We start from the raw sequence: 15,112 nt of genomic DNA, 5'->3' as shown, positions 1-15,112 counted from the left end.
TGCCTGTCTGACCTTCCCCCCCTTAATCCCCTCTTCCCACCTCAGCTTCTCTTCTCCTTTCTGAGGAATGGGGAGTCTCCAGATGCCTCATCCCTGACCTGCACATGGGTTTTTCTATTCTGTTTTGTGCTACAGGTGGTCATCTGGTGCCAGTGTCCAACAAGTGGCCATTAGCTAGTCTTGTAGCAGCTGCATATAATGCTCTGTAAACCAGTTGTCATCGGAGACATTTTTTCCAGTGCTGATTTTTTTCTAAGATATGTATATTATGTGTTTTCCGATCAGAAGAAACTAGTAAAGTAATAATTTTAACCGCCATGACCCATTGCAAGCTTAAACTAGATGGACATTGGCACTGAGGCCACTCCACGCTGCTCTTTGATGGCACCCTTCCACACACACTGGTAGATAACTTCTATACTACACTTAGAAATTCTGTCTTAGCTTTTACCCTCAGTTTTCTGTGTATGCATGCACCCATGAGCTTATGATTTGACTTGCTTAAGAGGAAACTTTAGGTGGTAGGTGGTGTCAACATGAATCTGGTTTCTCCTATGTGGTTAACTTGGTTGATCAGACTTTTACACACTTATCTCTACCCACAACTTAGCCTACCTGTAGCATGTAGTTTCTACTACCCTGCTTTAAGCTCCAGACAGGCCATGCTACCCTCCCCCCCACCCCCCAGGTTCCCTTGAATCCGAGGATGAAAGACACACATACACATTAGCTTATTTTTAATTTGCTTTTAGCACAATGGCCAGGCTCTTCTAAGACTACCTCAGGTAACATGTTCTTATCTTATGTTCAGCTCAGCACCTCTAAATCTACCCTCAGCTTAGTTGCTCAGTTACCCTTAGTCCTAGCTCAACTCCTCTAAATTGCCCAATTACCTTCTGCTTGCTCAGCACTTTAAATCTGCCTTCAGCTCAGTTGGTTTTCTAATCTCCCGCCTGCTATCCCAGGCCCAGTTGCAGAAGCGGCCAATGGCCAGTACACCCAAGATCTCACATGGCTGGTAGCTCTCTCTCCCTCCAAAGCAAGGTGAGATACCTTTCCTCCTCTGCATCTCCTCGCCTGCCTACAGAAACCTGGAAACCCTGCCTCTCCCACCCAGCCATTGGCTGATAGTGTCTTTATTAATCAATCAAGAACCAATTGGGGAACAGGACCTTCAGCGTTCCCATGCAGATTCCCAATCAGAGCATCAGAACCACACCCACCTTGTTGGGTTAAATTTGCTCACCTCATTATTTTGACAGATATGTTAAATGTTTTGGAGCAGCCGTCTAGGTGTGGAGAGTTTGTTGTAGGGTAAATTTTGTTTCCTAATGCCTTTACCTATGTGGTTTAGTCAGATATTCTGTTCCTTCTGACATCTTTATAAGTCTGTAATATTCTTGGGATTTGTTAATTTTACTTAACTTTAAAAATTTTTGGAGGTGAAATGCATATTGTATGTTTAGTGTTGCCATAATTTGAAGCAGTAATTTTATTTTGGCTAGCCCTTGGTGCCTGACAATGTATCTGAAAACATATGGCACATAAAACAACTCCGTGTTCATGATCATTGTGACTAGGATCTCGTGCCCAGTGCAACTGGTGCCGGGGGGTGGGGGGTGGGGGAGGCACTTCTGTATGAAGAAGGTGTATGGCTGGAGGTTAGGTTTCTGTTGTTCTCCAGGGTCATTGGCTCAGTGTCCTGCCCTAGAAGACTTGTGTAGTGATATGGCTGACCATCTTTCCACATGATCTCAACACATAGCTAGCTTCGACCCCTTCCCAGTGACTGACATCTCCAGAGACAGCCCAGCAGAAGTGGGAAGTGGGGACCCACTGCTTCTTTGAGGCACAGTCCTGGTGCTAGGCACTACCCTGCCCACAGAGTAATTTGATGGACAGAGTGATCACCTGGCCTGTGGGACTCACAGAGGGCAAAGGTTTTTTCACTCAGAGTGGCAGGAGCGTGGTATTTTATTTCCTGTGGTTCTGTGATGTGTCTGGTGTCATTGGAGAAGCATGGCAAGGCTTACCCCATGATCTGCTCTCCCACTGCTCTCCGGATTTTGGTAGAGCTGGGTTGTGACAAAGTGTGGCAGCTCTGGGAGGCCCATGCTAGGATCTTTGCATGCCTGTCTCCCAGGCATGATGAGGTGATGAAGGAGCTGTTCTGGGCACTTGGCCCAGATGCCTTTGTGCTGGGCTGGATAGCTCTGCAACCCACAGTCCCAGGTCTGTAAAGCATCTGTGAGGAAGCTGTTGACTTTGGTGGCATGAGTGTAAGGCTTTGGGTGGCACAGCAGGGAGACTTGCAGGCAGACTTTCCTCACCCTGCCCCTCAGAGTACCTACATCAGTGTTCTGACAGCAGGGCACTCTCAAGAGTTAGAAACTAAGCTGACACACTTTCTTTTTGCTCCTAGCAAGGATCTACTCAGAAGATCTACTAGTCACCTCTGAATATGGCTCCCCAAACACCTAGTGGGAACTCTGTAAGGGAAGGGTCCTGAGTTTATTGTGGTGAAGAAATACCCTTACCAGTTTACCAGTTGACACTTTCTCTGAGGAGAAATAGGCTGCAGATAGCTTCACAGCCCTCAACTTCCAGAAACAGGGTAGCCACCAGGGTAGAGTGAGGTCTGGGCGCATGGGTGTCTGTGTCTGTATTCTCACACACATGTATTTGCATGTATAATGGATGCATGCATTTTATTTTAAAGAGAACAAGTTTTTTCTGAGGCCTCTTTCTTTTCTAACCCTGGTGTTCTGTTAGGGTATTCTGTGTGGCCAGCAAGATTTAAATGTGGGTGTAATGTGTGCATTGACTTGTGGTGGGTAAGTGAGCCAAAGCCTGACTCATTACTGTGTATCCCCTTTAAAAAACTCATAAGAACATGTTTAACATGGTATAAGCTTATATAGAGGAATTAAAATTCAGAGTATTGAGTCAATTGCACATGCCTGTAATCTCAGCTCCGGGGAGGTGAATGCAGGAAGATCTCAGGAAGGCCAGTCTACAAACCAGAATATTGTTAGAGTTCTTTCCTGAGCTGGTGAAAAGCCTTTAACCTTGAGGTAAATAAGTGCCAAGTAACTGAATCTTTTATTACAGAGTGAAGTGTGTCAGGCTGGACATGGAGAGCCCAAGGTGTGGCTAAAGGAAGCTCGTCAGCCCAGTGCATCACGCTTGCTATTTTAGTGCTGCGGAGCAATGAGCTCACTTTGCTTGCCCTGAAGGAGTTTTGCCTCAGGATTTGAGACAAAAACTAAACAAATTCAAGGTAAGTAAAACCTTTTTAGAATCTCTTAAAATCTGACCAAAGGTGACTTGTGCAAGGTGTGGTGGCAGAGGCCTGAGTTCCAAGCCCTCAGGAGACTGAGACAGGAAGCCTGGGATGTATAGCAAAGTCCTGTCTTTTTAAGTGGGGGGAAAAAGTTTAATTAAGTCCTTTGACTTGCTGTTGAAATGCATTTTCCTGAATAATCCCAGCACAGATTGTTACCCTGAGCTAGTTCACACGCGTCTTCCTGTGGCCACAGTGTTACCCTGAGCTAGTTCACACGCGTCTTCCTGTGGCCACAGATCATCTTTAGACCTCACATCCCTTCAGCTGTGCTCGGGGCTGCCTCAACTTCATCACTGTTGATAAAGCCAGTGCTTGGTACCTGGTACTGGGCATGCCTCATGAGAGCCTTTTACCACTTACCACTTTTTTCTTTGAATTTCTTTGGTGTTTAGTCTTTATGGCTGTCAGTCAGGGTAGCATCTGTTCTTGTAAAAGCGCTAGTATGAAGGTAACTCAGTTACAGCCAATATAAAAGAAGTTTCTTCTCGGTGTGGAAGTGAGGGAGGCTGGGAGGACTATGGCAGTCCAAGGGTGCTCAGCACGTGTAGTCCTAGCACGTTCCTGGCTTTGCTGCTTCCTCACTTACAGGCTGAAGTTGAGAGGCACCCCTGTGTGGCAGCTCCAGTGTGAGCCATCCACTGAACATCAAGGCTAGCCTGCACTGCCGACTAGAGAGCCTTGGGTAGCAGTCAGAGTCAAGGCAGTAGGTGCAGTTCCCAAGGATGTACATGTGGGCAAAGCAGAACAGCTCCTGACATCACTGTGTTTGGGGAGCAGCAGTGGGCTCGCTTCTGACCACTGGGTTTTGAATTCGTACTAAGACCCTTCCTGTGCCCACAAATGTCCCAGAAAGAAACCGGGAGCTTTAAAAGAGATTCGGTTTCATCCACATCTGATGCTGATCTTTTTGTGGGACACGGACAGGCAAGAGGCGGGAAGAACAAAACCGCAATCCCCTTTATCACTGATGTGCCGGCAGTCAGTTTTATTTTCACGGATAGCCCATCTTTGAGCTCCATTGGAATGTGAAGTCAGTTTATCTGTAACCAGAGTTTTCTGAGAGACACTGCAGATCCCAGAGCTGAAGTGAGTCTGGAGACTAAGGAAGGGTTCACAACGCCACTTTGAGCTCCGCTAATGACCGCCTGTTTTTAACATGCCTCATAGGTAAAGCGTTGCATTGATTCGGTCATGTATGTGAAGCAGCAGGATGAGCTATTTATATCCCTTTGCACTGTTGTTCTTAAGGAAATACAGCAAAGTCAGGCCACAAGGCACCCCATGAAGCATGTGCCCAGGAAGTAAAGCTAAAGGCCGGAGTGCTAAACTCTGAGCGTTGTCTCCTCCTACTGGCTCTATGAATCAACGCTAGCAGCAGTGTAGACACAGTGTGTTGCTTTTACCTCAGGTGAAGCGAGCTAATATTGTAAACAGTTTGGTGTTTTGATTTTTTTTCACCTGGTTTGAAGTAAAATAAACATGTAAGCTTTGGGCTACACTAGTCCTCCTTCTCTTGGTTACCACATCTACTACTTCATAACAGGTACCCGCCTCAGACAGGTGTGGCACGGTCCTGGGGACTTTGCGTCTAGTGCCGGCAGGGTGGCTGTGCTACCTTGGCATGGTCTTTTAAAAGTGGTATATAGCTCAGGGATTGCTTCTGACAGAGGTATCAAGTACTGGGGTTCCCTGTTGAGATGGTGCAATCCTTTGTCCTTTCCACAATGGTTGCATTGCTGAAAAACACACAATAAAGATATGTAAACATCATTGTGCTTGTGTATAAAACACCAGTAGGCCTTGGCGTAGCTCACGTGGACAGCTTTTGGTGTGTGTACTAGTCAGGGTTCTCTAGAGGAACAAGAACAGATAGAATGATCATCTGTATGTGAAAAGGGATTTCTTCAAGTAGTTTTCAGGCTGTAGTCTTGCTTGTCAGACACTGGCTGTCTCCTAACAGAAAGGTCAAGAATGTAGTAGTTGTTCAGTCCATGAGGTCAGATATCTCAGAGGATTCCTAGAAAGCTGCCAGTCTTCCGTCTGTCCTAAAGCATCCTGGAAAAGCAGGCTCTAATACCAGCAAAGGAATGCCTCAGCAACAGGATAGATGAACAGTGAGGGTGAGGGCGAGTAGGCAAAAGCAGAAGTGTCCTCCTTCCATGACCTTTCATGTGGGCTGCCACCAGAAGGTGTGGCCCAGACTGAAGTGGGTCTTCCCACTTCACATGATCCAGTCAAGAAAACCCCTCCCAGGTGTGCTCAGCTGCTTGGTTTTGAGTTGATTCCAGATGTAGTCAAGTTGACAGTCAAGGTTGGTCATCACAGAACAACACACAGTTCTGTTTTGGGAGGGTCTTGCGCATCTTTGAAGCCTAGAAGACCTGCCTGCATCACTGATGACCAAACCCCCATACCTTCATCTGTTGCCGCAGCTGGACTCCCTTCCCACTGCCTGCTCTCACAGTCCAGCTGTCTGCCTGCCTGGTGCGTGATCCACAGTTCTCATGACGACCTGGCCAAGATCAGGAACACCTCCAGGAACTGGTGCTCAGAGGACTCCAGGGCTAATACAGGGGCTGCCGGGGCAGTAGTCTGGAAGGTGAATGAAAACTCATCCATGAGCTGGGAGGAGTGTACCCAGAACCCTAAGAAACAGAGCTCCTATGCACAGGACCCTTCCCAGTCTTGCCCTAGGAACCTGTTCATGGGCTCTTTGATTATTTCCTTCAAAATATTCATTATAGGGAATGCAAGGCTGGTAAGGTTTCTCAGTAGGTAAAAGTGCTTGTTGCCAAGCCTGGAAACCTGAGTTTGATCACTGGGATACACATGGTAGAAGTGATCTAACTAACCTCATACAAATAATCCTCTGAGGGGTGTGTGAGTGTGTGTGTGTGTGCTCACATGTCCATGTGTACATGCACAAACCTTCATGCACGCACGCACCCACACACACACAGAAATAAATAATTATAATTTGTTTTAAAGAAACTGGAAGCTGGAGTGATGGCTTAGTGGTAAAAGGTTGATCTTTTAGAGGACCTGAGTTCAATCCCAGCATACGCATGGTGGCTCATAACTATAAGTCCAATTCCGGGGCATCCAGTGTCTTCTAGCCTCCGTAGGCACCAGGCTTGCACATGGTACATGGACATTCATGTACGCAAAATACCCTGACATATAAACTAAAAATAACCAAGAAACTCTAAGTATGAGTAAAGTGTTTCTCTGAGTCCTGGGAGCTCTCTGAGGACAGGTTATGAGAACTCTGACTTGGAACTGGCCAGACAGGACCTCCAGAGGCCTGGGCTTGAGGCTCTGGGGACAGGACCCTCAGCCATTGGAACTGACACACCTCACATGGCCCGTTTCAGGACTGCACTGGATCAGAGGTATTGGCCACTCAAGAGCTGGTTCCTTGCTTACTAGTGGAAAGAAACCATCATATGGGGGCACAAAAACGAACCGTTGTGGGAGTCCCACAAAAGAGCAGTGCATTTTCTTCCAGCCCTATTAACTCGCCCTCATTTACAGAAAACTTTCATGTACCACAGCAGATCAGAAGGGCTGCGGAAGATCACTGCTGTCTGCACTGCTGCTTTACGGAGAACTAGAGTAGCTTTCTCAGCAGTCCCTGTCACCCTAGAGTTTTAGGATCACTTACTTGCCATTTTATCTGTAACTAATAGCTACACCTAAGAAATATATCCATACCAGGCTTCCCTGGATGAAACTTCTCCTTAGCCTTCCTGTGCTCAGCAGCCACCTGTGCCTGTTGCTCCAGGGACCCACTGTGGACTGTGAGAACCATGGGGGCACCATGCATTGAAGGCAGAGACAAGGGCAGGTCATCTACAAGACTCAGTAACTAAATAAAAACAACGGCTATTGCAGGCAGAGTGGGGAAAAATCATCTTGGAAACCCAGGGACATCTGAGGAAAGATCAAACTGAGCAACCTGGAGCAGGTAGTTTCTAAGGAGCAAGACTGGGAGAGGCAGGCTCACTGCAGCCACCAGACAGTGGGAGGCTCCAGGAGAGGAAGGCAGGGAACCAGAAAGGCCTCCTGGAGCTGAGGAATTGCTGACCACAGTTGAGAGTTTATTAGACATGTTGGAAAAGGTAAACAGGTGTGCTAGTCAGATGAAACCAGTGGCAGGTGTGCTCTGGAGCTCTGTAGGCCCTCATGGAAACTGCTGCCCCGTGTTCTCAGCTGGTACTTGGTTATAGAGCTAGCATGATGCTGAACACCGCCCTAAGGGTCTAACGCCCACAACTCTCCAACCTCGTTATAGCATGGAAGAGGGCGTTTGCTGACCCATGGCAAGTCCCATGGAGGCCCTTGTATATAGGGCTGGATGGAGCCAGCAGGGGTACAGTCTACCCACTCTGTGTTGAGAAGAAGCCTCTTTGTCCTATCTATAGATGGACTGGTGAACAGCCTTGCCAGCCTGTTCTATAGAGATACTGCCATGATCCCAATGGCCTGGCTCTGCTTTCTATCATGATGCATCCCCTGGTGATACATAGACAGACTCTGTAGTCCCTTACTGTAATCTAAAATGGGGGGCCAGGAGGGACGGACGGACAGGGATCCTCTGTTTGAAATATGTTTGTCTTGAACACTCTCTCCTTAAAGGCCTGAGCTGAGAAAACGGCAAACTCTCTGGATTTGGGGAAGAAACTGAGTTGCTACTTTCACATGTACTGTGGGCTTTTGGTAGCTGTTGCTATAGGGGGCACCATTCTAAAGAGTACTTTTTACACTCTACGTATTTGTTCTTTTACCCAGAAAATGTGCCTGCCCTGTGGATGGGCCCAACTGCAAGGAGAGTTGGGTAGGACCACGGGACCGACCTTGGAGCAGAGAGCCCTGGGCCACCACAGACTGCCTGTTGTGCAAGGAGCGCTGAGACCATAGTGTAGCCTCTGATTAGGAGCCAGTGCTACCCAGGATTCAGTCCTTGTGATCCTTTGGTAGGTGCAAGGCTAGTCTGTGTTGAAGAAGAAGGGGACTGCTTAAGTTAGTGACCTAACATTATTTTCACTTTTAAAGTTTTTAACTTGTCTGAGTAAAACTTGTTTTAAAGTACATCAAGTTTGAGGTTCTAAGTAGTTGCCTTCTCTGTTGGGGCTCTTAAGTTTTTCATGATTGAAAAGGGGCCTGGAGATTTGGCAGAGTCTGAACTTACTGATTGGTTCCAGCAAGGTCCCATGGGAGACAGTGGGCAGAGCTTAGAATACTGCAGACCCTGGGTATCTCCTTCACCCACAAAAGCTTTGCCCAGGGAGCTATCCACCATGGCAGTTGACCCCCTTCCTTAGTCTCTGGCCTGAAGCAAACTTTATGTGGTCTGTCTGATTCCCTAGAGTTGTCAGGCTTTTATGGCCAGAGACAATCAAGGCCCATTGACCACCCAGAGAAAGGGTGACTGTACAAAGGACAAAGTCAAGGCCAGGCACCTTCTCTCAAATATGTGTACCCACTAGTGGTCTTAAGCAGAGGCGTGAGCCATCTGAGAACGTTGGCAACATGAAGTGGAACCAAGTGCAGGAGTCTCAATAAGTAATTTAACAGATCTGTGAGGACCCCTAGCCAGGAGTAGGGTGAAACAGAAGGGAACCAGCAACCTAGAAGCCACAGAGAGTGGAGCTGGGAGAGCCTGTGCAAGTGCCCAGGCTAGGGCACAAGTCTAAGGAGAGACTTAGAAGGATTTTGACCTATTCCAAAAAATATGCAGTTTCCATCACACTACTACCTCTTGCCCTCTGCAGTCAACTTCCATGCCCCAATAGTTACCCTGGCTCATTCTGGCCTCAGCATGCCCTGTCTGAAGGAAATGTTCATATCTGCTGTGCAGCTCAGGTATCAAGCATCAGCTCCACCCACTGGCTATCATCTGCCCTGAATCTAAAGCAGCTCTGCTGAGTGGTGTCTTCTGGACAGCAGGTGGTGCTATCAGACCACTCCAGAGAGAGCAGGCAGGCAGCAAGATGAGCAAAGCTGTTGAGTGGATGCGGGGACATAGCAAGTAGACTGAGTTACAGTCCCTCCTGTTTAACATGGAAAGTGTGGGCTTGCTATCCCCAAGAAGGGTGCATGTGTTGTTACCACTTATTTTTTATGGTGTATTAAAGAGTAAACGCAGTGCTTTCACCGTAGTTGGACAGTGTTGTTGCACGTAGACACAAGAGTCTGAAGGTTGGCATGCTAGCATGGCTCTTCACCTCAGTCAAGCCCTTTAGTGCAGCATCAGTCCTGACAGCTTGAGAACCACCAAAACTGAGACATACCTGCCAGTGCTAAGCAGGTCTGCATGCCCCGGTGAGCCCAGGATTTGTCCCAGGGCTACCTCATGTGACTGGCAGATGGAGATTCGGGGAAGTAAGAGAATGGGCACTATATACAGCCTGGTCCATTAGAGGTGGAGAGGCTTTTGGTGGATGCCATGGAAATGTATGGACTATGCACATGATGGACTGTATAACTCCATTTTAAACAAGCATGGTGTTAATCACTGTAAAGCAATCGATGGGTGTCTGTTCACCTTCATACAGCCACTCAAGTGAGCTGGTACATGTGTAGGGACTGGTAGGGTGAGTGAGGACCCTGAAGCACTCAAAATAGCATGTTCCTTGGGGACCTTTCTGCTATACCCCTACCTCATCTACGCCAGCTTATAATCCAGTGTAGGCTTTTCCATTTCAGACTCAGACCCTGCCTAGATGCATCCTCCTGTGGACCTGCAGACACCCTGTGCTCTCCCTTCTGTTCTCCTTTACGCTCTTTTTGGATTCTACCTTCCTGTCCAGGAAGCTCCTGGCCAAACTTCTAAGCACCATGGGATGCTTGCTTCCTACTTTTTGCACTGCCGAACCCAAGTCCTGACTTGTGTTCCTCCATTAAGCCTTACCCCTGACTGTTCCCTGCCAGCCTCCAGCATTCTTAAAACTAGGTCAGAAGCAGATGAAAACTCCTGGTAACAGTCCTGCTTCAGTCCTCTCTGTTGAGTGGCTGCTACTTTCCCTAGGAAATCCCACATGCTGAGCCCACGGACCCCTACTTTCATCTCTGCTTAACGGCTTCGCAGTTAGGCGGGTACTAACTGCCCCTAGACACTGCCTACAGGATATGCATGCTTGATGCTAGACACTGCCTGCAGAGCATGCATGCTTGGGGCTCAAGGCCAGCTCCCTAACCAGCTTGAGGCCCACTTCCTTTCTGCCTTACAAGCTTGGAGAAGCCTTACCCCATGCTGACCACCCCAGGTGTCTTTCTTTTTTTTTTTTTTTTTTTTTTAAAGATTTATTTATTATTTTATGTAAGTACACTGTAGCTGTCTTCAGACACACCAGAAGAGGGAGTCAGATCTTGTTACGGATGGTTGTGAGCCACCATGTGGTTGCTGGGATTTGAACTCTGGACCTTCGGAAGAGCAGTCGGGTGCTCTTACCAACTGAGCCATCTCACCAGCCCCCCCCAGGTGTCTTTCTACCATCCACAGGGCATGCTATCATTTAGTTGTCTGACATTTTCTGTGCATCCTTCTTGTCTTTGTTTGGACATAGGTTTCCTGACAGCAGCTATGTGTCTTTTGTTTCCTGATGTCTCTCAAGCACTGTGGACATGCTGTGTGTAGTGGAAATCCAGTAAATATGAGATAGATAAGGCAATATTTTGTTGGTTTTCTTATTAACAAATACTTGTGAGATGTTTTAATATTCTTTGAAGAAATGACTTAGTGGTTACAGAGGACCCAGTTTGTTCCCAGCACCCACTGGGAGACTCACAACCATCCAGATCCAGTGTATTTAATATCTCCCTTTGCCCTCCAAGGGCACACACATGTATACATAACCAAATTTAAACATTTTTTAAAATATTATATTGAGGAATGCTACATTTTCTCACATGTAGATTTTTATATAAATACCCAATGAATAACTGACTCAGAGTTTATAACTCAAACTCTTGAAAGAGTAGACTATTTTGTATGTGTGTGGGTGGGGGGGTTATTTCACTTAAATTTCCACATCACAGTTCATCATCAAAGGCAGTCAGGAGGAGTTACAGAGACAAAGTTCAGAGCAGAAACTGAAGGAACAACCATCTAGAGACTGCCCCACTTGGGGATCCATCCCATAAACAACCACCAAACCCAGATACTATGGCAGATGCCAACAAGAGTTAGCTGACAGGAGTCTGATATAGCTGTCTCCTGAGAGGCTCTGCCAGTGCCTGGCAAATACAGCAGTGGATGCTCACAGTCATCCATTGGACAGAGCACAGGGTCCCCAATGAAGGAGCTAGAGAAAGTACCCAAGGAGCTGAAGGGGTTTGCAGCCCCATAGAAGGAACATCAATATGAACTGACCAGTACCCTCAGAGCTCCTTGGGACTAAACCCAATCAAAGAAAACACATGGTGAGACTGGTGGCTCTAGCAGAGGATGGCCTAGTTGGTCATCAATGGAAGGAGAGGCCCTAGGTCCTGTGACGGTTCTATGCCCCAGTATATGGGAATGCCAGGGCCAGGAATGGGAGTGGGTGGGTTGGGGAGCTGGGGGAGGAGGGAGGTGATAGGGGATTTTTAGAGGGGAAACTAGGAAAGGGGATAACATTTGAAATGTAAATAAAGAAAATATCTAATTAAAAAATGTGAGCAAAAAAATAAAAAATAAAAATAAAAGAACTGGAAAAAAAAAAAGCAACCAGGGCAAGAACCTGGAGGCTAGAGCTGATAGAGCAGCTATGGAGATCTGCTGCTTACTGGCTTGCTCCACATGCATTGTGCAGCCTGCTTTCTTATAGAACCCAGGATCACCAGCCCAAGGGTAGTACCACCCACCATGGGTTGAGCTGTCCCCCAACAATCACTAATCGAGAACATGCCATTTGGGCTTGCCTGCTTAATGCTAATGGCATTTTCTCAATTGAAGTTCCCTCCTCTCTGACGACTCTAGCCTTAGTGGAAGCTCAACTATCTCCTGCTACTGTAGCTAAGGAGGATAATCCAAATTTGGAATTTCCATGGCGGGCCTTCAAGCCAGAAAATGTGGGGTGGGGAAGTAGTTGGTCTCATCAACCTGGATCATTAGGAGCCAATTAATGTATGGGTGGAGTAGATGACGTTTGATCTCTGCTACATTGGGTGAAATAATACTTAAGTGGTCCCAAGTGAATAAGCTTACAGTTTTGGAAAAGAACAGTCCTGATCCACCTCTTTACAAACAGACAACTCCCAAAAACCCTCTCTCACCCTAAACAATAAGGCAATAAAATGTTTTGAATAATTTTATGTATATGAATGTTCTGCCTCTATGTGTACCATGCGCATGCCTGGTGCCAGTGGAGGACAGAACACATTGGGACTTCTAGAACTGGAGTTACAGATGTTTGTGAGCCACCACGTGGGTGCTGTGCATCAAACCCAAGTCCATGAAGAACAGCCAGCCACAGAAAATACTTTTAAAAATTAGTATTGGCCGGAGCATCTGTGAGAGCCATCTTCCTTCCTGGATCCCACCAAGACTAGTCTACACAGGTGAGAGTGTGGACTACAGAAGTTAACAGCTTCTGGGACAGGCGGGAGCCACAGAGCTTCTGTGGCAGACCCCGTTTCGGGGACCAGACATCCGGGCACCTTCCCTGCCAGAGGAGAGGTGTCTGCCCAGCCTGGGAAGCCATTGCCGGAACATCTGCCGGAAACATCTTGGTTCCCGGATCCTGCCAAGACTAGTCTGCACAGGTGAGAGTGTGGACGACAGAAGCTAACAGCTTCTGGGACAGGCCCTGTTTCGGGCCTTCATCTTCTGCCAGGAGGCAAGTCTGAACAACAGATATCTGTGCACCTTCTCTGCAAGAGGAGAGCTTGCCTACAGAGAGTGCTCTAACCACTTAAACTCAGGAGAGAGCTAGTCTCCCAGGTCTGCTGGTAGAGGCTAATAGAATCATGAAAGGAACAAGCTCTAACCAGAAACAACTATAACAACTGACTCCAGAGATTACCAGATGGCAAAAGGCAGACATGAGAATCTTACTAACAGAAACCAAGACCACTCACCATCATGAGAACCCAGCACTCCCACCTCAGCCAGTCCTGAGTACCCCAACACACCTGAAAAGCTAGACCCGGATTTAAAGGCATATTTCATGATGATGATAGAGGACATAAAGAAGGACTTTAATAACTCACTTAAAGAAATACAGGAGAATACTTGTAACTGCTAAAGAGTTACAAGTCCTTAAAGAAAAAGAGGAAAACACATCCAAACAGGTGATGGAAATGAACAAAATATGAGATGGAAGAGAGAATCTCAGGTGCAGAAGATTCCATAAAGAACATCAGCACAACAATCAAAGAAAATGCAAAATGTAAAAGGATTTTAACTCAAAACATCAAGGAAATCCAGGGCACAATGAGAAGACCAAACCTATGGATAACAGGAGTAGATAAGAATGAAAATTTTAACTTAAAGGGCCAGCAAATATCTTCAACAAAATTATAGAAGAAAACTTCCCAAACCTAAAGAAAGACATGCCCATGAACATACAAGAAGCCTACAGAACTCCAAATAGACTGGACCAGAAAAGAAATTCTTCCCAACACATAATAATCAGAACAACAAATGCACTAAATAAAGAGAGAATATTAAAAGTAGAAAGGGAAAAAGGTCAAGTAACATATAAAGGCAGGCCTATCAGAATGACACCAGATTTTTCACCAGAGACTATGAAAGCCAGAAGATCCTGGACAGACACTAAGAGAACACAAATGCCAGCCCAGGCTACTATACCCAGCCAAACTTTCAATTACCATAGATGGAGAAACCAAAGTATTCCACGACAAAACCAAATTCACACATTATCTTTCCACGAATCCAGCCCTTCAAAGGATAACAGAAAAAAACCAATACAAGGACGAAAACCACGCCCTAGAAAAAGCAAGAAAGTAATCCTTCAACAAACCTAAAAGAAGACAGCCACAAGGACAGAATGCCAACTTTAACAACAAAAGAAAATAGGAAGCAACAATTACTTTTCCTTAATATCTCTTAATATCAATGGACTCAACTCCCCAATAAAAAGACATAGACTAACAGACTGGCTACACAAACAGGACCCAACATTCTGCTGCTTACAGGAAACCCATCTCAGGGGAAAAGACAGACACTACCTCAGAATGAAAGGCTGGAAAACAATTTTCCAAGCAAATGGTCTGAAGAAACAAGCTGGAGTAGCCATTCTAATATCTAATAAAATCGACTTCCAACCCACAGTCATCAAAAAAAACAAGGAGGGGCACTTCATACTCATCAAAGGTAAAATCTTCCAAGAGGAACTCTCAATTCTGAATATCTATGCTCCAAATACAAGGGCAGCCACATTCATTAAAGAAACTTTAGTAAAGCTCAAAGCACACATTGCACCTCACACAATAATAGTGGGAGACTTCAACACACCACTTTCATCAATGGACAGATCATGGAAACAGAAACTAAACAAGGACCCAGTGAAACTAACAGAAGTTATGAAACAAATGTATCTAACAGATATCTACAGAACATTTTATCCTAAAACAAAAGGATATACCTTCTTCTCAGCACCTCATGGTACCTTCTCCAAAATTGACCATATAATTGGTCACAAAACAGGCCTCAACAGATACAAAAATATTGAAATTGTCCCATGCATCCTATCAGATCACCATGGACTAAGGCTGTTCTTCAGTAACAACATAAATAATAGAAAGCCAACATTCACGTGG

General features: G+C 46.2%; 1 protein-coding gene across 7 annotated transcripts in view; it reads left to right on the top strand.

Annotated features, from left to right (window-relative positions):
• Adarb1 (adenosine deaminase, RNA-specific, B1) overlaps positions 1-15,112 on the top strand; it is a 127,566-nt gene that overhangs the window by 55,446 nt on the left and 57,008 nt on the right. For all 7 annotated transcript variants that reach the window (NR_021486.1, NR_004429.1, XM_006513064.2 and 4 more), the window contains exon 2: positions 3,112-3,280. The gene's annotated coding sequence lies outside the window, so the exon portion shown is untranslated. The remainder of the gene's footprint in view (positions 1-3,111; positions 3,281-15,112) is intronic.

Source organism: Mus musculus, chromosome 10 (genome assembly GCF_000001635.26).
Source record: "Mus musculus strain C57BL/6J chromosome 10, GRCm38.p6 C57BL/6J".
Taxonomy (NCBI): Eukaryota; Metazoa; Chordata; class Mammalia; order Rodentia; family Muridae; genus Mus; species Mus musculus.
Note: the sequence above shows the minus strand (reverse complement) of the source record. Positions and strands in the feature narration are given on the sequence as shown.